Here is a 24,857-nt window from a genome sequence, read left to right as displayed (position 1 = left end):
GTGCTAGGCAAATTTATCATGCCACATAACAGGTTTGGTAATAATCAATTTTAGGTACGTCTACAGCCCTAATACCATAGCATTTGAGCAACTCAGTCTTTAATGTGTTTACCATCAAAACACCCCTGTGAGGTAGGGGGGTATTGTCCCTCTTTTACAGATGAGGAACTTAGGGCCAGAGAGGTGCTGCAAATTAAGGTGTCATTGTAATGAGGATAAGCATACCCACACTCACTATAATCTAGCTAGCCCAGGTAACGACAGTAGTGGAGACATGGTGGCATGGGGTGTCAATGCAGGCTAGCTGCCCTCATACAAGCCCACCGAGGGCTGCTGGTATGCATTGCTAGCCTACTGCGAAGCCTGTGTTGCCACATCTTCACTACTATCGTCACCTGGGCTAGTTAGTTTAAAGCCAGCAGAGGGCTGCCTACCCACAGTGTAATTACACCCTAACGTGGGGGGCAGACACACCCGGCGGGACTGGCCCAGGAAGCCTGTGAGCCACTAGCCTATCCTTCCTCTCCGCCGCATATAGCTCTGGCCAGGCCAAGGCAGCTGAAGGGGGTGGGGGGAAGGATGCGCATGGGAGAGGGCAGGGGCCGATGCTGCTCAGTGGGTGGGCACAGGAGCTCGCCTGGTGCCCGCCAGCTGTGCCCCTGCAAGCGAGCGAGCCCGCCAGCCCTCCCGATGCCCGTGCCGAGCTCCTCCTCCTGCAGGTGCGTGCAGTGCCGCCCGGTCTGTGCTGCCGCCGCTGCGCACTTGAGGGAAGGGGCCCGGGCCGCCGCTGCCGCCGCCTGCGGGGAGGAGGCAGAGGAGAAGCTCCTCCTGCCCAGCCGCTGCCAGCCCCTCAGTCCCGCTGTGCTGGCGCGGTGCGGGCAGCCCGGCCGGTGCGGTTCCTTCGCTTCGCCTGGCTCCCAAAGGCACCGAGACAGCGGAGAGACTCCCGGCCGCCCGGCGCGTGAGAGACAGCACCCGGCCGAGGCTGGGGCAGAGCCGCAGCCGCTTTGTGTCGCCCGGGGAGGTGAGCGAGCCCTTTGTGCGCCAGGAGGCGCCTGCTGCTGTTACCTAATCAGGGGTCACTGCCCCCGGGGCTGTGCAGTGGGGCTGGTGGGGGGGCCAGGGCTGGAGAACCGCAACCTGCAATGGAAGGGAGTCCCGCCTGCAAGGGTTGCACTGTCCCCGCGCGAATCAATCACCCTCCTCTTAGTTCCCCCAACCTGTCAGTGGAGTCCTGCACCCCCCCCCCCCCCCAGCCAGGGAGGGGTCTGTGGGGAAGCTTGGTTGCCAAGGAGACGCTTAAACAGTGACTGATGCTTGGGGTTTCTGTGCCCGGCGATGGTGTTGGCTGCATTGTAAGGTTAGAACAACCAGAGTCTCGTTTTAGGGTGTGTGTGTGATCGAAAAAGAAGTCATCCTAGAGGCGAGGTGGAAGGGATTGTTTTTATACCGCAGTACTTCAGCTGGGATCTGCACTGTTGTATGTATCCGTCACTTTAGTTCAAACATCGGGATTGCACGTCACCAGGAGTATAAAATGTGCTCTGAAATAAATCGAACAGGACTTTTCATGCGTTGTTCAGTGGCTTCTCTTTGCACTAATGACTATTGATAGATGAGTCAATATTTCTATTTTAATCTCCCTATCCCCTTTTACTAGCCTTGAAGGTTTATAACTTGTATACAAAAAGTTGCTCTGGTCTCAAATGTGACACATTAGGTTTTAGACAACTTTGTTTCTGAAACAAAAAGCCCTGTGTTTCTGCTCTGAAAAGTGCCTGTAAAATGGCATCTTCTTAAATGCCACAGCTGTTCTTGTTTGTATTTAGACTGGTATCTACTTAATTTAGGGACAAAAATAAGCTTTAGCCCACCAACTAAAAAAAGGGATCTGAATTTTTTCCTAGCTGATGCATGTTAGAGGAATCTCCAATACCATGGACTTCAATGAAACTACTCATGTGCTTAAATAAATGGGGAGATATTTGCAGGATTGGTGCCTTACTTCCAGTTGCAGGACCAAATTTGGCCCTTGGTTACATTGAAAACAACCCTATTGGTTAAACCTGGGCAGCCCTACTGAAAACCATGGGGTTGTTCAGGTGCAGCAATTTAAAGAATCTAATGATTATGGGATTGCACAGGAGTAACTGAAGGCAGAGTTTAGTCTATGGAATCTTTATTAGTCTTGATGGATGAGCCAGGAAAAACACAGGTTGGCTTTCAAGTTCCTAGCTGAATTTGTAGGGCTGGCAATTAAAACAACCAACCAAACTTCAACCCCCGTATACACAGAACAGATTTTGTATGAAATAATTGAGAAACAATAAGCCTGGAATCCCATGTTGCCACTTTTGAAAAATCGCCATTCAGACTGAAGCCAGACTTTAAAAATGGATCTGGATGGCTATGTTTAAAAAATGTTCTTACACACCCTGATGAAAAATATCAATATTGTTGAGCTCAGGTATATTTGGTTTAAAGGTGTAAATTTCCAAAAGATTAGAATATGGTTTGCTTTAGTATTGGGGGAGGGGGGTGTTAGTATGTGTGGGAATAACGTGCAGATTATTCAATTTAGAAAGTAAATTCATGTTCCTATGAATGTGAATAGCAAAACTTCTCTTGAAATAAAAGGGATCAGGATTGGACTCTTAAGACTTAGCTGTACCACGTGGGTGAATCACTTGCATTTGCAGAGTCTTGGGGTCAGCCCACATGGGGAAGCATACAGGATCAGGGCCTGCAGGGATTGTTCAAAAGTTGTTTTTCAGATACATTTTGTAAGGGTTTTTATTATTTGGCTGAGACTCTAAAGAAAGGAATCTAGTGATGACATGCCGGGTAAATAATATGGTCACAAGATAGTTTAAAATGCAGTATGTTGTTGTTTCGTAGACCTTTTTGTTTTACCAAGTTTATAAATAATGAAAGAAATTCTTATTTAGCATTGAAAAAGTTCCAGAGAAATTTCTTCAGTCTATTGTCTATTTTTAGCTGCTAAACAATTTGACAATGTTTGAAAAGCCCTTTGCAGATGTAATATATTAAGTACTGTATTTTTACTGTGACTAACTGGGACATAAAAAACCCTCATTTTAGTGTGGCAGTAGTAAATATTATAGTTAAGTCTGAGGAGATACTTTTCAGTATAAACCTTTATTCTCAGATATTTATAATGCTAATAAAAATATAATTTGGTCTGAGATTTATCCTGCGTACTATCAGCAAAAAGCTAGTTTGTTTGGTTTTTCCTTTATAGCGATGTTTGGTAAAATACCAGTTGGGCAGTTTTTAGGTTGAGAGCCACTGCCCCATATGATACTTTTTCTTCAGGAGTCTGATATGCCTTGCATACCCCCAAGTTTCACCTCTCTTACTTACAAAATCAGACATAAAAATACAGAAGTGTCACAGTACACTATTACTGAAAAATGGCTTACTTTCTCATTTTTACCATATAATCATAAAATAACACAATTGGAATATAAATATTGTACTTACGTTTCAGTGTATAGTATATAGAGCAGTATAAACATGTAATTGTCTGTATGAAATTTTAGTTTGTACTGCAATAGTGCTTTTTATGTATACTGTTGTAAAACTAGGCAAATATCTAGATGCGTTGATGTACCCCCCCAGAAGACTCCTGTATACCCTACAGGGCTACCTGTACCCCTGGTGGAGAACCACTGATATAGGGGAAACAGTACTTCTAATGTTTTCAAAATCTTTTTGTTTGTTTGGGCTTGGATACCTCAAAAACAGGTGAAGTTAAAAATCTTCAGCTTAGAATGCATGTAGTCTTGAGGGAGGGCAAGTAGTTTTAACTTGTTGAAGAAACTCATTATAGAAATAATTGAGTTATGTATTTAAAACTTTATGTAGACTACACTTGATTTCTTATTAGTCAAACACATTAATCCATACCAAATGCCAGCTAAAGTGCAGTCCTGATTGCCAAAACGTCTTGAGGATGCCCCAGAACTTGAGATAATTGGAGGGTTGGATAATCATTGGAACCAGTACAGCAGGGTTTGTATTCACAAACTTGAAATCAGCAACTGGACAATTAGAAAGTTTCAGGGAACTTGAGTAAACTTTGGCTAATCAGGACTTCAGTCAATCTGTGGAAGAGCCCACAACTTCACTTGAGTGCACCTCAGTCATAGAAAGAATGACTGGCCAAGTTCAGAAATAATGTAAGTGGTAACAATTCCAAAAGTCAGGGTGAGTGCACATTAGGTCTGAATTTGGCTCGTGACTTGAATTTGAATGCAGGAAGAAAATTAAAACACTGAGAACCAGATTATGACTCATTCAGGTAGCTGAGATGTACAGAGAGAGTTAAGAAGAAGATTGGTGGCAGTGAAGAACATGAGGGAATTGTATTCAGATTGGTGTAAGCACATTACACTGTCACTGAAATCTACTCATACATCAGGGGACAAATTCTGTTAAAATTCTTAGGAGTAAAAATATTGGTTGAGTGGATACTTGCATGAGTAAAGTGAACAGGATTTGGCCCCAGATAATTCCCAGTTCAGTTAGAAATAGGATTCTTTTCTTACTGCTTTTAGCTTCTCCATTTTTCATTCAGAATGTGTTGCTGCAGCTACTGCTTGAAAATCACATATCGATACTATGTAGCTTGTGACATTGACAAAAAGATGATTGGTGTTTAATGTCAGTTTGAGATGAGCAGCTACAACGCAATGAAAAGGAATCTGCTTAATATGAAACCCATGGCACCGTAGCAGTGCTTTTAAATTGACTTTCCTGAGTGGAAGATGACTGACTTAAAGGCCAAGAATGGCAATAAAGTATTGCCACACTAGTACAGAGAATGTTGATTATAGCTGGACTAGACTTGAGAACTTGAATGAAGTGAGAAATGAATTTAATTTAAACACTTAGGCTATAATAGTTGACAGTTCTTTTGGCAGCAACTGACCAAGCTTAAATGTCATCCACTATAGTTATGCTTTCCTCTTAGTAAATGTGTGACCATTGTTCCGTATTTTATGTCTCTTAATACAGGAAATTTCCTATCCTTGACATTTCCAATCTTTTCAGTTCTATATAGGTTTTCATACCACACATGTCAGGTCACTGTGGTATCTGAGCACTTTTAACTCAACGATAAGTCATGGAAGATGGGTGAGATTCCAGAGGACTGGAAAAGGGCAAATAGAGTGCCCATCTATAAAAAGGGGAATAAGGACAACCCTGGGAAATTGCAGACCAATCATCTTAACTTCAGTACCTGGAAAGATAATGGAGGAAATAATTAAGCAATCAGTTTGCAGATATCTAGAAGATAATAAGGTGATAAGTAACAGCATGGATTTGTCAAGGAAAAATCATGTAAAATGATCCCAATACCTTTCTTTGACAGAGTAACAAGCCTTGTGGATGGGGGGGGGGGGGAGGGAAAGCGGTAGATGTAGTATATTTTGACTTTAGTAAGGATTTTGATATTGTCTCGCATGACCTTCTCATAAACAAATTTGGGAAATACAACTACAAGGTGGGTGTATAACTGGTTGGAAAACCATTCCCAGATAGTAATCATCAGTGGTTCACAGTCAAGGTGGAAGGACATATCAAGTGGGGTCCCACTCGGATGAGTTTTGGGTCCGGTTCTGTTCAGTATCTTCATCAATGATTTAGATAATGGTGTAGAGAGTACACTTATAAAGCTTGTGGATGATACCAAGCTGGGAAGGATTGCAAGTGCTTTGGAGGATAGGATTAAAACACAAAATGATCGGGACAAACTGGAGAAATGGTCTGAAGTAAATAGGATGAAATTCAATAAGAACAAATGCAAAGTACTCTACTTAGGAGGGAACAATCAGTTGCACACACAGAAAATGGGAAGTGACTGCCTAGGAAGGAGTACTGCAGAAAGAGCTCAGGGGGTCATAGTGGATCACACAACAAACTATGAGTCAACAGTGTAACACTGTTGCAAAAAAAGCAAACATCATTCTGGGATGTATTAGCGGGAGTGTTGTAGGCAAAAGGTGAGACAGCCCTATATTGAAGTACTTCTTCCATTCTACTCTGCACTGATTAGGCCTAAACTGGAGTATTGTGTCCAGTTCTGGGCCCCACATTTCAGGAAGGATGTAGACAAACTGGAGAAAGTCCAGAGAAGAGTAACAAAAATGATTGACCTGTTGCTTACAAACAGGGAAGAATGGGGGAGAAGTAGAAGTGGGTGACAACCTAGGCAGCAGTGACCATGAGATGGTTGAATTCAGGATCCTGACAAAAGGAAGAAAGGAGAGTAGCAAAATATAGACCCTAGACTTCAGAAAAGCAGACTTTGACTCCCTTAGGGAACTGATGGGCAGGATCCCTTGGGAAGCTAATATGAGGGGGCAAGGAGTCCAGGAGAGCTGGCCGTATTTTAAAGAAGCCTTATTGAGGGCGCAGGAACAAAGCATTCCGAAGTGCAGAAAGAATAGCAAATATAGCAGGTGACCAGCTTGGCTTAACAGTGAAATCTTCGGTGAGCTTAAACTCAAAGGAAGCTTACAAGAAGTGGAAATTTGGATAGATGACTAAGGAGGAGTATAAAAATATTGCTTGCACGTGCAGGGGTGTAATCAGGAAGGCCAAAGCACAATTGGAGTTGCAACTAGCAAGGAATGTGAAGGGTAACAAGAAGGGTTTCTACAAGTATGTTAGCAACAAGAAGGTGGTCAGGGAAAGTGTGGGACCCTTACTGAATGAGGGAGGCAAGATAATGACAGATGATGCGGAAAAAGTTGAAGTACTCAATGCTTTTTTTGCCTCTTGTCTTCACAGACAAGGTCAGCTCCCAGACTGCTGCACTGGGCAACACAGTATGGGGAGGAGGTGAGCAGCCCTCAGTAGTGAAAGAACAGGTTAAGGACTATTTAGAAAAGCTGGATGTGCACAAGTACATGGGTCCAGATCTAATGCATCCAAGGGTACTGAGGGAGTTGGCTGATGTGATTGCAGAGCCATTGGCCATTATTTTTGAAAATTTGTGGTGATTCAGAGAGGTCCTGGATGATTGGAAAAAGGCAAATATAGTGCCTATATTTAAAAAAGGGAAGAAAGAGAACCCGGGGAACTACAGACCACTCAGCCTCACTTCAGTCCCCGGCAAAATAATGGAGCAGGTATTAAAGGAATCCATTTTGAAGCACTTGGAGGAGAGGAAGGTGATCAGGAACAGTCAACATGGATTCACCAAGGGCAAGTCATGCCTGACCAACCTGATTGCCTTCTACTATGGCTCTGTGGATATTGGGAAAGTGTGGATGTGATATATCTTGACTTTAGCAAAACTTTTGATATGGTCTCCCACAGTATTCTTGCCAGCAAGTTATAAAAGTATGGATTGGATGAATGGACTATAAGATGGATAGAAAGCTGGCTGGTTTGTCGGGCTCAAAGGGTAGTGATCAACGGCTCAATGGCTAGTTGGTAGCTGGTATCAAGCGGAGTGCCCCAGGAGTCGGTTTTGTTCAACATCTTTATTAATGATCTGGATGATGGGATGAATTGCACCCTCAGCAAGTTCGTAGATGACACTAAGCTGGGGGAAGAGGTAGATATGCTAGAGGGTAAGGATAGGTTCCAGAGTGACCTAGACAAATTGGAGGATTGGGCCAAAAGAAATCTGATGAGGTTCAACAAGGACAAGTGCAGAGTCCTGCACTTAGGAAGAAAGAATCCCATGCACCGCTACAGGCGGGGCACCGACTGGCTAAGCAGCAGTTCTGCAGAAAAGGACCTAGGGGTTACAGTGGATGAGAAGCTGGATAGGAGTCAGCAGTGTGCCCTCGTTGCCAAGAAGGCCAATGGCATATTGGGCTGTATTAGTAGGAGCATTGCCAGCAGATCGAGGGAAGTGATTATTCCCCTCTATTTGACACTGGTGAAGCCACACCTGGAGTATTGCATCCAGATATGGTCCCTCCACTACAGAAGGGATGTGAACAAATTGGAGAGAGTCCAGCGGAGGTCAATGAAAATTATTAGGGGGCTCTGGCATGTGATTTACGAGGAGAGGCTGAGGGAACTGGGGTTATTTAGTCTGCAGAAGAGAAGAGTGAGGGGGATTTGATAGCAGCCTTCAACTACCTGAAGGGGGGTTCCAAAGAGGATGGAGCTCGGCTGTTCTCAGTGGTGGCAGATGACAGAACAAGAAGCAATGGTCTCAAATTGCAGTGGGGGAGGTCTGGGTTGGATATTAGGAAACACTATTTCACTAGGAGGGTGGTGAAGCACTGGAATGGGTTACCTAGGGAGGTGGTGGAATCTCCATCTTTAGAGATTTAGTTGGTGTTGGTCCTGCTTTGAGCAGGGGATTGGACTAGATGACCTCCTGAGGTCTCTTCCAACCCTAATATTCTATGATTCTATGAAAGGTCTAGAAAACATTACCTATGAGGGAAGATTTAAAAAATTTGGGTTTGTTTAGTCTGATGGGGAAAAAAAGACTGAGCAGGGACATATGAGTTTTGAAGTACATAAAAGGTTGTTACAAGGAGGAGGGAGAAAAATTGTTCTCTTTAACCTCTGAAGATAGGACAAGAAGTAATGGGCTTAAATTGCAGCAAGGGCCGTTTAGGTTGGATATTAGGATAAACTTCCTAACTGTCAGGGTGGTTAAGCACTGGAATAAATTTCCTAGGGAGGTTATGGAATCTCAGTCACTGGAGATTTTTAAGAGCAGGTTAGACAAATACCTGTCAGGGATGCTCTATATCAGGCCTGCACAACTCGTAAGGTGGCGAGGGCCATATTACTCCAAAGAAAACAGCTGAGGGCTGAGCCGCCCCCGGCCACGCCAACCCCCGCGCCACCGAACCCTCCCCAGCGCTGCCCAACCCCCCTGAAACACCCCCCCCAGCACCGCTTGCCCCGCAGAAACAAACCCTCCTTCCCCAGCACCACCCCACCAAAACAGCGATATTGAATCTTTGTAATATGTTATAGTGGGCTCCTAAGGAAGTATAATTAAGGTAAAAGAAAAATGTCTTTTTGCTAGAAGTAGAATAAGATCTTCCCCCCCACTTTGTAATCAATTGCCCTGTTGAATGAATGAGGTGTGAATGAGGAAGGCATGGAAGGCAGGCACCTCCAGAGAGCTGCAACCCTTGGAGAGGGGATGGGAGCCAGACCAGATCAGTAGACCAGGTCAGCCACCAACTCACTGCTCGCCTCCTCAGCCCCCCTCCACCACCACCGGCTCACCTGCACCCCCCGCCACTACCCGCCTGCTCACCTCCTCAGCCCCCCTCCCTCACCCGCCGCTTGCCTACTCACCCCCCACGGGCTGCACAGTGAGCCCACACGGGCCGCATGTTGTGCAGGCCTGCTCTATATAATACATAGTCCTGCCTTGAATTCAGGGGACTGGACTAGAAGACTTCTTGAGGTCCCTTCTATGATTCTAGGAGTCTATGATAATTTCCGTGGAGTCTCTGATTACCCCAGAACTGATTTAATGATCTATCACTTGTAATTATTATTATTTTTTTATTCGCCTATATTTTCCTCTCTCAAATTCAGTGGGCATGATCACTCACTCTCTTGAAAACACTCACAGGAAAGGAGGCTTTGGGTTGGAAAACTCCAGGAGTTTTCCTTCCAAATTCTTCCATCAGGAGGAAAGGTTTCCTTCCCACAAAAATAACATGTCTGGCTCCCAAGCCCCATGGATCCCCTGAGATCCACGTGAAGTAGGATCGTGTGAAGACATAGGGCTATTCACGAAGTAACTTCTGAGACAATATAGACCCGAGTTTTATAAAATCTGCTAAAGGATTTGTAAGTATATGCATTTTTGAAAAATGATTGGTTCAAGGGACAACAATATTTCTTAATCACATATAATGGATTTTGAAATGTTTGTGAACAGGCTGATGTCCTTATTATGTCTAAAACGTTTTCCATCAGTGTTCACTTCAGGTGAAATGAAGGTAAAAGGGCTATTGCTTTATCAGCTGAACCAGCATTGTACCTGGTTTACCCAGATATATGGAAGTAAAACCTGCATCTAGCAAATACTATAATGGTATACAGTGTGTACCTTTTTGAAGGTTTATATTCAGGATTCATTCTCTTGATGTGCCTTTTTTTGAATAATTGTTTCCACAATCCATTAAGTTTCTAACCAGCAGTGTGGTTTTTGATCACATTTCTTCCAGCCAATTCCTAATCCCAAATAGCATCCAAAAGCTATGTTGTTTTTTTAAAACTGAACTAAAGCATTTTAGTTCCCCTGTTGAAAGGCTTTTTTTCTCTCAGAATGAACTGTATGTGCCTGTGATGTTTCACAAAGAGATACTTTAAAGATACTTTAAATCTGAATGACCTTTTTTTTAGATTGAGAACAAAAGTGAAGCTTTTATGAGACTGCAATGACTGTTATAGCAAACACCGGGGATTGAACAGGGGATGTCCAGAACTGGAAGCTTGAACCTTTCCAGTATGAATTTAAAAAAAATCCAAAAAGGCTCTATAGCAGGGGTGGGCAAACTATGGCCCGGGGGCACATCCGGCCCTCCAGACGATTTAAACCAGTTTAAAACTCGAGCTCCTGCTGGGGAGTGGGGTCTGGGGTTTGCTCTGCTCCCACGCTCCAGCCAGGGAGTGGGGTCAGAGGCTGCTCCGCACACGTATGCTGAGGCTCCCGGAAGCAGCGGCATGTCCCCCCTCTGGCTCCTACGCTTAGGGTCAGCCAGGGGGCTGTGTGTGCTGCCTCCATCCCAAGCGCCACCTCCACAGCTCCCATTGGCTGGGAACTATGGCTAATGGGAGCTGCAGGGGCGGTGCCTGTGGACAGGGCAGTGCACCGAGCCACCTGGCCACACCTCCACATAGGAGCCGGAGTGGGGACATGCCGCTGCTTCCAGGAGCTGCTCCAGGTAAGGGCCACCTGGAGCCTGCACCCCTGACCCTCTCCTGCACCCCAACCCCCTGCTCCAGCCCAGAGCCCCCTCTTGCACTCTGAACTTCTAATTTCCAGCCCTGCCCCAGAGCCTGCACCCCAGCCAGAGCCCTCACCACCCTGTGCCCCAACCCCTGCCCCAGCCCTGATTCCCCCTCCCACCCTCTGAACCCCTTGGTCCCAGAAGCCTGGAGCACCTTCCTATACCCCAAATCCCTCACCCCAAAGCCCACACCTCCAGCCGGAGCCTTCCACCCCACCCCCTGCTGCAGCCCGGAGCCCCCCCCCCCTGCACCCTGAACTCCTCATTTCTGGCTTCACCCCAGAGTCCACACCCCACCCCCAATTTCATGAGAATTCCTGGCCCACCGTACAATTTTCATACCAAGATGTGGCCCTCGGGCCAAAAAGTTTGCCCACCCCTGCTCTCTAGCCAGGGACTACAATAGACTTTCATCTTCTGTGGGTTCAAGAGCATGCAGTGTTGTCTCTTATAAGGTCTTGGCTACACTTGCAGCTGTACAGCGCTGTGAGGTAAACCTGTCTTCGTACAGCTGAGTAGGGAAAAGTGCTGCAGTCTGTCCACACTGACAGCTGCCAGTGCAGTGGCGTGGCTACACTTGCAACATTTGCAGCTGTGTTGGGAGCGGTGCATTATGGGCAGCTATCCCAGCATTCATGTGGCTGCAACGTGCTTTTCAAACCGGGGTGGGGTGGGGTGGGGTGGAGTGTGACAGGGAGTGTGCGGGGAGAGAGAGTGCTTTTTGGAATGTGTCAGCTCTCTATTTTGCAAGTTCTGAACTCCCGGCCCCCTCCTCATTCATTCACTCACTCAAAGCAAACAGCAAAATGTTTGCTTTTTCTCTGTTGTACGAGCTTTGAAACTGGCACTTCCGCATTCCTGCAGCTGGTCACAACAATGGAGAGGATTGGTACTTGACAAGGTGATTAGTACAGCGCTGCAAGCGTTTACACTCACACCTGTGAGTCGTAGCCACTCTGCTGTATCCCTTATTCTTCTTGGGGAGGTGGAGTACCTGCAGCGGTGTACCCAGGGAGATACAGCGCTGTAAGTGCCCTGCCAGTGTGGACGGGGAGTGAGTTACAGCGCTGGGGGAGGCTTTACAGCGCTGTAACTCGTAAGTGTAGCCAAGGCCTTATAGTGTGTGCTGAGTTTTGAGAATAAAATGGCCGCTGAATTCTGCTCACCAGGAAAGTGCTTAGGAATTTAAAGGTGCTGTACACAGAAAACAAAAGGTATGTCATACACCACATTCTCCAACAGGGTTACTATTAGAAATGGGAAAGTTTAAGAGCTGCTGAACTTTAAATAACAATGGGCAGGATGCTCTCTGCTCACTTACGCAGGACGAGGGGAACCATGAATGTATGTGGAAATGGGTTAAGGAATACAGCTGTACACCCTGCCCACTATGCCCCCAGAAACCCCTCTGCAGTCAGGGTGTGTACCTGCAAGGTGCTGAATGCTCTTGCATGAATTGAACAAGGCAATTTAGCATGCGCTTAATTTTAAGCGCACACGTGGACTTCAGTAAGACTGTGCTCATGCTGAACTGTTTTGGTGGATCAGCATCAGAGTAGCTGCCACCTTACAAGGTCAAGCCTCCTTACTGAACAACTGGGGATCCATGAGTCAGGAGGCAACTTGTCAAAGCCTGTGTGGCATGCTCCTCTCATAACCTTTTGGATTTCCAATAGGTCTTTAACTCTGGAGCAGAGTGACTCTAAGCAGTGGCAGAAGTGGGAAAGGTGCTAAATAGGTCCTACAAATTATAGGGCTTTGGCTCTTCAACATTAGGGGCCAGACTCTCTTCTCACAGTTGTGCATTTCTGTTAGTTTTACATTAGTTTCTACACCTTTGGCAATCATCATCTTTTAACTCCTTTCCTTTGGTTGGTTTAGTTTTGTTGTTAACTAATATTATTTAAATAATTATAGGAAAAACTAAAAGGAATTAATTTTGTATTTTGCTTTGAAAGTGGTGAGTTGTCCATTTTAGTTTCTGGCCTATTTATTCTCCCATAAAATAGACCAGAGTAGATTTCTGCTAAAAAGAAATGTTATTAATATATTAGCATGTGATGGGGCTTAAAAGCCCCCCACCACAAGCAAGTTTTTAAAAAGGAAAACTTTCTGTAACAATGGAAACAGGAGCATGTCTTTAAAGAAGGAAATGGGACAGAAGTGTATTCCAAATAAAGATGTGAAGGAGTGCTGCTCAAAATTAAAGGGGCAGAAGTGACTGAGGCCTTGTCTTCACTTACCGGAGGGTCCGGCGGCACGCAATCGATGTTCTGGGATCGATTTATCGCGTCTGGTTAAGACGCGATAAATCGATCCCGGAAGTGCTCGCAGTCGGCGCCGGTACTCCAGCTCGCCGAGAGGAGTACGCGGCATCGATGGGGGGAGCCTTCCTGCCATGTCTGGACCGCGGTAAGTTCGGACTAAGGTACTTCGAATTCAGCTACGTTATTAACGTAGCTGAATTTGCGTACCTTAGTCCGAAGTAGGGACTTAGTGGGGACCAGGCCTGAGAGGTTTTAAATGCAGAGTGCTATATGAATTCTCAGTTTAGATTATTCTTCATACATATAATTTTGCAATACCCCAACCAAAGGAAACAATATTCCCTTCCCAAAATTAACATGCCATAGGGTGATGCAGAAAAAGTAACTAAACATTATTATTTGTAGTGTGGGGAGCCTCCATCAGGGATATGAGCTCCATTTAGATAATCTGCCTACATGTTGCTGCATTCAGCTAATGATACCAGTCTACGTAGGTGAGTGGTAAAATGCTGCCAACATAATTGCTCTCTCCCACATACAAGATATACTCCTTGTTTACTGGCTCATGCACCCTTATCTTGCTGTTCTGGTCAGGTGGATGGGGGCTGACTGGAGGAGGCAGGTCAGCCTCTCTGGATATGTGTACACTGCAATTAGACACCCACAGCTGGCTCATACCAGCTGACTCAGACTTGCAGGGCTCGGGCTAAGGGGCTGTTTAATTGCGGTGTAGCTGCTTGGGCTCTGGCTGCAGCTTAAGCTCTTGGACCCTTGCCCCTAGAGCCCAGGCTTCAGCCCAAGCCCGAATGTCTGCACCACAAATAAACAGCACCTTAGCCCGAGCCTCGCAAACCTGAGTCAGCTGGCATGGGCCAGCTGCGAGTTAATTGCTGTGTCGAAGTATCCTCTGAGTGAACATCCAAGATGTAGGCTCAGACTCTGCTCATCTCTGGCAGCAGATCCTCAAGATGGGAGGAAAAAAGGGCTCGAGAGCATGTGATTCTTGAATCAGTGGGGAAAAATATGTTAAATTGGTGGTTTTTGTTTACAAATGCTGTGTCATTGAATCAGAATAAACAAATGCTGTTACCACAATTCACAAAAAAGGTAAAAGATTTCCTAAATGGTGCTAGAGTTCCTGAGCAGCTTTTGTGTAGGAGAGACAACAAATGACAACAAATGTGGTTATGTAATGGACTCAAAATAAATAAAAGCTCAGCAGTTATTGGTAGTTTACAAAAGCAAAAAGGGTTTGTGGCTAAAAAGGAACAAATTATTTTTTAAGTAGCTGAAAGCTGTTAGTTTGCCAGACATGGAAGACCAAGGACAAGGTTGGCCCATTACTTGATGAGGCAGGAAAGACAATAATGGAGAACTCCGCAATGGCCAAGGTGTTAAATGTCTTCTCTTCCCTCCTCTCCCCCCAATTTTTACCAAAAAGGTTAGCAATGAGTGGACAACTAACATAGTGAACATCACTGTAAAAGGGATAGGATCTGAGGTTAAAATAGGGAAAGAACAAGTTAAGATTTACTTCCACAAGTTAGATGTCTTCAAGTTGTTAGGGCCTGACGAAATGCATCTTAGTAGTCCCCGGACCACAGATTGTAAACCACTGTTCTATGGTAACGACAACCTTTTTCGGACCCCTTAGACATCGTCCACAGACGCCCCCCCAGTTGTAAACCACTGTCCTAGAATACTTAAGTACCTGGCTGACAAGAGGTCTGAGCCATTAGCGATTATCTTTGAGAAATCAGGGAGGGTGGGAGAGATTCCGGACTACTGGAAAAAGCCCATCTATAGAAAGCTAATAAGGACAATTAAGAAATTGTAGACCAGTCATTTTAACTTCGGTACCCAGAAAGATAATGGAGCAAATAATCAAATAGTCAAGTTGTAAGTTCATAGAAGATAAGATGCTGATAAGTAATAGTTAGCATGGATTTAGTCAACAAGAACAAATCTTCAAATCAACCTAATAGCCTTCTTTGACAGGGTACCAGGCCTTGTGGAGGGGGGGGGAAGTGGTAGATGTGATGCATCTCAACTTTAAGTAAGGCTTTTGATACTGTCTCCAATTAACTTCTCATACAAACTAGGGAAATGTAGCCTAGCTGTAAGGCGAGTACACAGCTGGTTGGAAAGCCATACTCAGATTAGTTATAAATGACAGGACCATAACCAGGGTGGGGTGAGCGGGGCAGCCATCCAGGGTGTAAAGCTGGGGACCGCGGAAGAATGGGATGGAAAAATGATGAAAAAACAGTAGGGGGTAGAGTCCTGCAGCAGGCATGGTATTGCCACACTTACTTCTGTGGTGCTTTTGTGGGGGGAGGGATAGCTCAGTGGTTTGAGCATTGTCCTGCTAAACCCAGAGTTGTGAGTTCAATCCTTGAGGGGGCCATTTGGGGATCTGGGGCAAAATCAGTACTTGGTCCTGCTAGTGAAGGCAGGGGGCTGGACTCAATAACCTTTCAAGGTCCCTTCCAGTTCTAGGAGCTGGGATATCTCCATTAATTTCTTTCTTTCTTATTTCTGCTGCTGGCAGTGGTGGTGCTGCCTTCAGAACTGGGCACCCGGCCTGCAGCTGCTGCTCTCCGGCTGCCCAGCTCTGAAAGACCCACTTCCAAAATAGTGGGAATGCATAAGAATTGAATAAACAATGCGGGAGCAGGTGGGAGTGGGTATTATGGGATGGGAGCGGGATTAAAAGAATAGTCCTGTGCAGGACTCTAGTAAAGGGTGCAAATATGCTTGCTCGCTCCTCGTGCTAAAATGTTTAGCTACAGCACTGATAAATGGTTCAGAGTCCAGCTGGAAAGGCATATGGAGTGGGGTCCCGCAGGAATCTGTCCTGGATCTGGGTCTGTTTAATATCTTTGTAATCGATTTGGATAATGGCATAGAGAGTACACTTATAAAGTTTGCAGATGATACCATGCTTGGAGTGGTTGTAAGCACTTTGGAGGACAGGATTAAAATTCAAAATGTTCTTGACAAACTGGAGAAATGGTCTGAAATAAATAGAATGAAATTAATATGGATAAATGCGAAATACAGTCTTAGGAAGGAATAATCAATTACACAAATACAAAATGGGAAATGACTGCCTAAGAAGGAGTACTGCAGAAAAGGATCTGCAGATTATAGTCGATCAACTAAATATGAGTCAACGTAATACTGTTGCAAAAGAAGCAAACATCATTCTGGGATGTATTAGCAGGAGTGTTGTAAGCAAGACATGAGAAGTAATTCTTCCACTCTACTCCGGGCTGATAAGGCTTCAACAGGAGTATTGTGTTGAGTTTTGCGCACCACACTTCAGGAGAGAGATGGACAAACTGGAGAAAGTCCAGAGGAGAGCAACAAAAATGATTAGAGGTCTAGAAAACATGACCTACAAGGAAAGATAAAAAAATTGGGTTTGTTTAGTGTGGGGAAGAATAGGCTGAGGGGGGGACATAACAGTCTTCAAGTACTTAAAAGGTTGTTACAAAGAGGAGGGGGATAAATTCTTCTCCTTAACCACTAAGGACAGGACAAGAACTAATAGAATTACATTGCAGCAAGGGAGATTTAGGTTAGACATTAGGAAAAAACTTTCTAACTGTAAGGGTATTTAAGCACTAGAACAAATTACTTAGTGAGGTTGTAGAATCTAGTCGTTGGAGGTTTTAAAGAACAGATTAGACAAACACCTGTCAGGGATGGATCTAGATAATACTTAGTCCTGCTTCAGTGCAGGGGACTGGACTAGATTTATCGATGTCCCTTCCAGTCCTAAATTTCTATGATTCTGTGAGGCAAAGTTCAGTAATTTTTTTCATTTGCTCCCAGCCTCCAGAGGATACAAGGAAATTAAATGCAGTGATCCCAGCCAATTCCAGCCTCAAAGGAAGGTGAAAATCTGCTCAAATTACTCAAATTAATACTGCCAGAAATCTGCTGAATTTCCTACAAGGTATTGTCAAATAAAATTCCTTCCATATGTTGAGGTGCTGCTGAACAAGTTAATAATAAGCAAGTGATACTGCAGTAATGCAAAAGTGAAGAGGTCTTCTCCCCCTCCCCCCACTAACAAAATATTAAACACAAAGATGAGTTTCCTTATTTTAGTATTTAATTAAACTGGAAAAAATCTTTCCATATTAAAAACTAGCTCTCTATTTTGCAAATTTCCTGTACTGTTGCTGAATCGCAATTTGCAGTCTAATATTACTTAATGAATGAATTAGGGAATGAACTACATTCCCAGTGATGTAGCTGAAGAATGTACCTATTTGCTTGAGGATATTTTAAATAGTACTTATAAAGAAACTTGGCCGAAACCTGAAATCTTTACTCCATTTTTAATTAAATCAATGGGAGTTTTGATTGATTAAAACCTATGGCCCAGTTCATGTCTCTGAGATCAGTCATCTGTGTGAAACTGTTTCTGTGCTTTTCGAGTCGCCACAGAGGGCTCTCTGGTACTGAGATCTGCGTAGGGGCTAGGATGAACTAAGGTGGAGAATGGCTATGCTCAGGCTGGAACTGGGAATGACCATATAGTCTCTTCACCAGCTCCATGGAGATCATGTCTGGAGTTTATTACCTTTCCTGCAGCACCCCTCCATGTAGTGGAAACAACTTTTATGGATGGGTTCTCTCTGAAAGGCACAGATAGCCTTTGTAGCATGGCTCCACTCGAGCTGTGTGCCCAGGAAGACTGGAGGTGGGAGGTGCCATAGACCAAGTTGCCATTGGCTCCTGCAGCTCCCTTGTGATTTGTGGGATAGGAGGCCAAAGTGCAATGTATCTTGCAGGTGGGGGCAAAGCCCTCCACCCTTCTTGAAGAGTCTCTCATTTAGAAGACCATTGAAGAACTCCCCCCACCCTCCCCTGTCATTTTTTTGGAAAATTGTAATCCAGACCTGAGGGTTTGGATTCCTCCAGTGACCTCAGTTAAACACTGGGAAACTGCTCACAATAATATTGCAGAGCCAGGCTTTAAGTGATCCAAGAAGGTCTAGCACAGGGGTCGGCAACGTTCGGCATGCGGCTCGCCGGGGTAAGTACCTTAGTGGGCCGGGCCAGTTTATTTACCTGCTGATGTGGCAGGTTCGGCCGATCGCGGCCCCCACTGGCCGCGGTTCGCCGTCCCGGGCCAATAGGGGTGGCGGGAAGCCATGGCCAGCGCATCCCTCGCCCGCGCCACTTCCCGCTGCCCCCATTGGCCCAGGACGGCGAACTGCGGCGAGTGGGGACCGCGATCGGCCGAACCTGTCGCGTCAGCAGGTAAATAAACTGGCCCGGCCCGCAAGGGTGCTTACCCTGGCGAGCCGCGTGCCAAACGTTGCCGACCCCTGGTCTAGCACTATTACGGTAGCCCGGACATGGCATTTCATAACAGGACTATTGCTAAGGTTGTAAGAAGGTCGCAGGTTGCAGTTTTGTTGTGGAAGCTGCAATTTTTCACACACAACACAACTTTTTTGTAGTTGCAGATGTGAGTGATGTTCCAACACCATGTACCAGGTTGCAATGTCACTCGCTGAAATTTGGCCTAGATGCCCCTCCATTTAAGCGTTGTTGTCGACCCTGAGCAGTTTCTCCTCCCTTGGCATTCACACCTCAACTGCTAGCAGAGCACCTCACCCTCCCTGATTGAACTAACCTCATTATCTCCATACTGATTTATACCTGCCTCTGGAAATTTCCATTACTTGCATCTGAAGAAGTGAGGTTCTTACCCACGAAAGCTTATGCTCCCAATACTTCTGTTAGTCTTAAAGGTGCCACGGGACCCTCTGTTGCTTTTTACAGATTCAGACTAACATGGCTACCCCCCTGATACTTGAAACTGTGGCTGTGAACCAAAAAATCACAACTTTCTTACAGCCTTAATTATTGGTTCATTTCAGGGGCCGGGAACACCTTTTAATAGGCAATGTCAGAATCAGTATTGATGCCAAGGTGAAATGACCAGGATTGGTCAATGGGATAGAGCTCTGATATATCACAATGACAAGAGACTTAAAAATCACATTCAATAAACGGTTGTGTGACTGAATGAATTCGCCTTCTGTGAGGCAAGACAAGACAGAGTGGTGATGCAACAGTATCTGAAGTAGCACGCTGAGTGGCAGTATTGCTAAACCCAAGAATTACAAAATTGGAAGAGAAGTCCAGCATCAACCCAGGAGACTTGCATCCAACCTGAAATGTGTGCAAAACCTATTCTCAACTCAGCTTGCAGATGTGCATTGGATACTTTGTATTACTGATTAACTTAAAACAGTTGCAGTCCTGTCAGCTGAGCAAATAGAATTTCAAGTCTACTGTCTGTTTTGTTATAGTACCCCACTGACAGAATTGCTGTCCTGTGCTTCGTAGTGGTGTGGTGTATGTTGTTCAGGATGAAAAAAAATCTATAGTTCTGTGCTGACAATATCACATAGGATTGTGTGCAAGACATCTACTCCTATTCATAGACAAGGTGCTGTAGAGGGCACAATCTGTCTGTAAGAGGTCATCTGATTCAAATGCAGGTTTTCTGCTGTGTGTCACTTACTATGGAGAAAAGTTAAATGTACTTAATTATTTGTTTAGTCCTTGCAGTATGCTCATTCATCTGTTATGTCCTTGGTTGCTTGCCTTTCCAGGACTAGTTACTGGATTAATCTGTGCTGAGTAGGAACTCTAGGGAAATTTAATGTCATCCAGAACCACTACCACCAGATCTTTGCATAGTTGTACATACACTCTGGACACTAATGAATAGCTCTTCCATGTAGCATCCTCCTTGAGGTCTGGTTTAAGTGTGTGGGTTTCAATGTTGCCAATCCCAAGTATTAGCCAGGCCACAGAAATTATGAGAATTAAAAAAAAAAAAAAAAAAAAAGTATTTGAGGGGTTTTGGCTTCTGCTTTCATAGCTTGAAGGTTACTCATTGGTCATGTTTTCAGGCTTTTCCCCACAATCTTGAGGGTTGGAAGCTTACTTTTATTTTTCAAATGAAAGATGAGATTTTGACATAATTTGCCTCTAGGAGCTGGGACATTAAGAAAACCACCAGAGACTTTCAGTAAAATCTTGACAGTTAGCACCACTGGTATTTTAGTCACTTGTTTAGATGCTGAAAAAAATCTGACTTCTGAGGTGGTGGTGTAGTGTAACTGAGGGTAGAGATTGACCCTGGAGTACTAATGTAATTTTTTTTCATTTCTGTTTTATGGGAGGAATATATCCTGTCACCAACAAATGATTAAAGAACTTTATAATAAGCACAAAATCCAAATAGGCCTATTAGACATGGTAATATACAGAAGATGTAGCATCATTTTGGATAATGTTAGCAAGCAGTTTTCCTCTCTCCTCTGTTTTTACTTACTTACAGTTGCTTTAACTCTCCTGTTCTCTTATTTTCATCATACACCTCTGGCAATTTGTAATTAACCTTTCCAGGTTAACTGGTGCAGACGGCACCTGTCAGTTAGCATTGTTCTGAAAAAACCAGTCGAGCAATGTTTTGCATAAACCATTCTCTGGATCAAATTGATGTAGAAGATGCTGTCAGTTAGACTCTGATCCCCTGACTCCTACAGTGTTTACACTCACTTACACCAGCATACAGCTTCTCAACATGTAAATTGCACCTCATATTTTGGTAAATTAAAGTAGTGGGTGCCCAGCTTTGATTTTCACCTTTGCACACTGGTGTGCGTGTGTTATAGTTTTGCTCCTCTGTTATGCCAGCCACTATCTAAGCTTATTCAGACTCACCTCTGGAAGGGAAAAGGGAGCAAGCCCTAAGGAGAACAAACAGGTTACCCCAGGTGTCCTGTTAGCTGTGAGGCTCTGTGAAGAATTTAACTATACCAGAACATCACTAAATCACTCAGATGAATGGGAGATCTAGTGTGGATTGTTGAATATTGTGAAATAGTGTATAACAAAGGCAATACAAAATCAAGTATAATGCAGTTCAAAGGACCTGATTTAGAGCACAGTGAAGTCAGTGGAAAGACTTAAGTGGGCTTTGAATCAGGCTCAAAATGTTGTCACTTAGTTTTATAGGTTGCACATACAGTTCTATGAATAGAGAAGGTTAACCTAAGGATCCTATAAAGTCACTTATAACTTTCTCATCTAAAAACTGTAGAATAAACCAGAATTAATTTATGCACTAGTTAAAACTGACTTTAGAATATACTTTAATTGGTCTTAAACAAGACTCTTTGAATGATTACAAATGGCATAGTTCATTATGACAGTTTATTTTTAACAAATTAATATTGTTAGCAAAGTTTATAAAGTACCTTAAACATGAAAAGTGCTATGCCAGTGCTAAACATTATTGTTTATTTGATGTCTGTGAGATCATGACTTTAGTCTGGTCACCAAGTCCTCCCTGGAGAGGCATGTCCTTTTTGAAATCACCATTTCCTTTCCAGGGGAATGTTGCTCACAGTTGTACAAAAGATCATAGCAGCTGGAATCAAATGCCTGACATTCAAATGCCTGTGATTATTAAAATGGCAATCAGCGATCTTGTTGACACCAGGCAATATTTAATTTTTTAAAATAATTGAAAACATCACCTGTGATGTCTTCATAGATATACAGTGCCAATATCCAGTAAAAGGCATTACATTTAGCAGCATAGGGATCTGTTCAAATGAGGTCTGTGAAATCTCTTACAAAATGCATACTTGCATGGAAATAGATTAAATAACGTAATCCTCCTGACTAGGAGCTTGCCCGGTACTGCTATGAAGAGCTAGGAACTTCCAAATGTAGAGCCAGAGCCTGACCCTGCTCACACTGACTTCACTGGCAGGTTGTCACAGCTAGAATGACAGGGCTAATGCCCTGTCCCCTCCTATAGTTAAAACCCATAGGAAAAGGCTTGGGGAAGGAAATCTCCACAAGCTTGTCCTCTGAAAAGTTTCTTCCAGGTGTCCTGCTGGGGAGAATCTCCTAGATCTTCTGGGATCTGCTTTGATCTTGGGCAACAGCGACCTGTTCGGAACCCTCCTGCCTCTTTGTCTGTGGGGCCTCGCACCAGCCCCTTGCTTCCTGGCAATGTGGCTCTAATAGAGCCGTGCTATCAGTTTCTTTTCTAGTTGCATTTGCCCATGAGACCCCATCTTAATGGGAGGGGGAGGGTGACCAGACAGCAAATGTGAAAAATCGGGATGGGGGTTGGGGGTAATAGGAGCCTATATAAGATAAAGACCCAAAAATTGGGACTGTCCCTATAAAATTGGGACATCTGGTCACCCTAGGGAGGGGGCACGTAAAGGTTAATGCTGCCCCAGGCTATATTTCCTTTATCTATTAAACTTCACCTCATCAGTTGGTGGATGAAATGCATTCCCCTGACCTTCTCCCATCCTACCCTCACCCAGCTGGGCTTGCCCATTGCCTGCCTGGCTCACCTACTCCCCTCATGTAGATCCTAACCCAGTAGACAGTCCTGCCTGGGTGTCCCAGCAATGTAATGGATGTGTCTGAACCTCTCTTGTTCAAAAAGAGTGGTGTTATTGTACAGGAAGGGCCCTACTCTGCAGATAGATCTAAGGCTCCCTTTTTATTGTGAGAGGAGGCAATGGGGATATACAAACCCCACACTGACTAGGAAAGAGTGAATGAGCTCCAGTGGACTCAGCTCCAGTCCACTATAGATGTCATGTTTGGCGGGTGGGGTTAAAAGGGAAGAGCACAGCTCAGCGCGGGGCTGACTGGGAAGGAGAGCATACCTCCAGTTGTCACCTCAGTAGCTGCAGGTGGTCCCCTGCCTAAAAGGGATGAGTCAAATAAAAACACTTTTTGTTTCTTTGCACCCAAGGGCTCAGTATTGCTTTGATCTGAGCCCAGGAACAACTTGGGTCACAGAAGGGAAATGGGAGATGAGTGCTGAGATCCGAGATCTCACCCCAGAATCTAACTTCGTTTCCTTCATCAGCTGTAATAATTCTTTAAAAATTATATACAATTAGATCCTCATTCATCTGCACTTCACTACAATGCATACTATATAATTTGCCCAGAAAAATGGTGGCCACTTCTCCGCAAATATGTAATTGCTTAGTGTTATGGTGAGGTTTTCATTAATAAGACTTCATTATTGTTTATAAAATATAGTGTAGTACATTTACTAGCATATTATGAAGTATTTCCATAAATAATTCTAATGACTACAGCTGTGGAGAGAAATGAGCCGAGGGCTCAGTTCAGCTCCTATTGAAGTCAGTGAGTAAACTGTCACTGAATTAAATGAGAACAAGGCTTGGTCCAAAGCATATATTATGATGCAGTAATCTGAATTTATTACTGTGTTAGGTTTTTTCTATGTTAATTCACAGCATTCAATAGTCTGCAATAGTTTTCCCTGTCAATAGTGTGACATCACGAGGCTTTACTCTACTCTTAGCAACTACTCTTTTCTAGGTGGTCCCTGAGTAAATCTCACAAAACTGTTTGACATATTCCCAACCACTCTATTGATATTTGGTAACCTAGTTACTTAGAAAGGGCAGCTATAGAGTGTGTGGATTTTAATCCCTTTGGTCTCTGAGCTTTTATCAGGGAACTTCTTCCAAAATTATCAGCTAAAATTTGAGCTGTGTGGAAAAACACCTTCTTGGTCATTGGTCCATTAACAAACTGGTCAATGTTCCATGATTAAAGATTACCTTTTAAAAAATATTTGGTAGCATGCGTCTTCCTTAATGCAAACCCCATCCAAATCATAATTACAATGAAATACTTATAACTGGATACTTTCAAGGAAGAAAAATTCCTATTCTTGCACATGGGGTAGCCTTTCCAGCTTCAATGAAAATAAATTTGTTTCTGAACCCTTTTTAGGTGAGTAGCTTTGGGGTCAACACTGATTACAGCCAGGGTTCTCAAAGGTCTCTAAGTTGGTATAGTACCAATTGAGAGGACTGGAATTAATGGGGTTCCATTTGATGCAGGATTTGAGGAGTCTGAATAATGGGTCTGCCGTACCGTTCTGCTATAGAACTTGGATTTTTCAAAGGCGCTCTGTGAACTCCTGTGGGTAGCAGGAAAGAAGGGCATAGTGCGGCCATTGTGTTCATGGCTACATGAATCCGCTAGTTATTACATAGACTATTGCAGCAGGCATGGCTGTGGAATCCCTCTGCAGTTTTTGGAGTAGGAAGAATTTCCTTGAGCCAATACAAGATTTCCTTGGGTCACAGATATGTAGTTTAGGATGGGAGCTGGGACAGGACTTGAACTCGTTAATTCTAGCAGTTGTGTATAATGAACCTTAATGGCTATATTCCAACTTCAGTTTCATTTGTATAACCTCAATGTTACACAGATGAAATGTTGTTTTTTCTGATGAGATGTCTTAAAAAGTTTAAATAGTAGCTCCTTTTCTATTAATTCAAATAAATAGTTATCTGGCAACAGAATGTAACATGTGGTGTAGATACCATCTGTTTAAACAAATGTATGGTCTTAAAAAACAATTTACTCATGCCTATGCTAGGTCTCTGTGTGCACAAAATACTTACCAAACCCTGTATTTTAAATTGGATTAGGATTAGTTTTGGATGGGAGTTTAACTAACTTTGACATTTGT

General features: G+C 44.0%; 1 protein-coding gene across 6 annotated transcripts in view; it reads left to right on the top strand.

Moving 5' to 3' along the window:
* The first annotated feature begins 821 nt into the window (after positions 1-821).
* KLHL32 (kelch like family member 32) overlaps positions 822-24,857 on the top strand; it is a 176,855-nt gene continuing 152,819 nt past the window's right edge. For 5 of the 6 annotated variants that reach the window (XR_008444235.1, XM_054021346.1, XM_054021349.1 and 2 more), the window contains exons 1-2: positions 822-1,024; positions 17,093-17,216. The gene's annotated coding sequence lies outside the window, so the exon portion shown is untranslated. The remainder of the gene's footprint in view (positions 1,025-17,092; positions 17,217-24,857) is intronic. The other variant, XM_054021347.1, reaches the window with a different exon arrangement.

Source organism: Malaclemys terrapin, chromosome 3 (assembly GCF_027887155.1).
Source record: "Malaclemys terrapin pileata isolate rMalTer1 chromosome 3, rMalTer1.hap1, whole genome shotgun sequence".
NCBI classification, from domain to species: domain Eukaryota; kingdom Metazoa; phylum Chordata; order Testudines; family Emydidae; genus Malaclemys; species Malaclemys terrapin.
The sequence above is the reverse complement of the archived record's forward strand: the minus strand, read 5'-3'. Positions and strand labels throughout refer to the sequence as shown.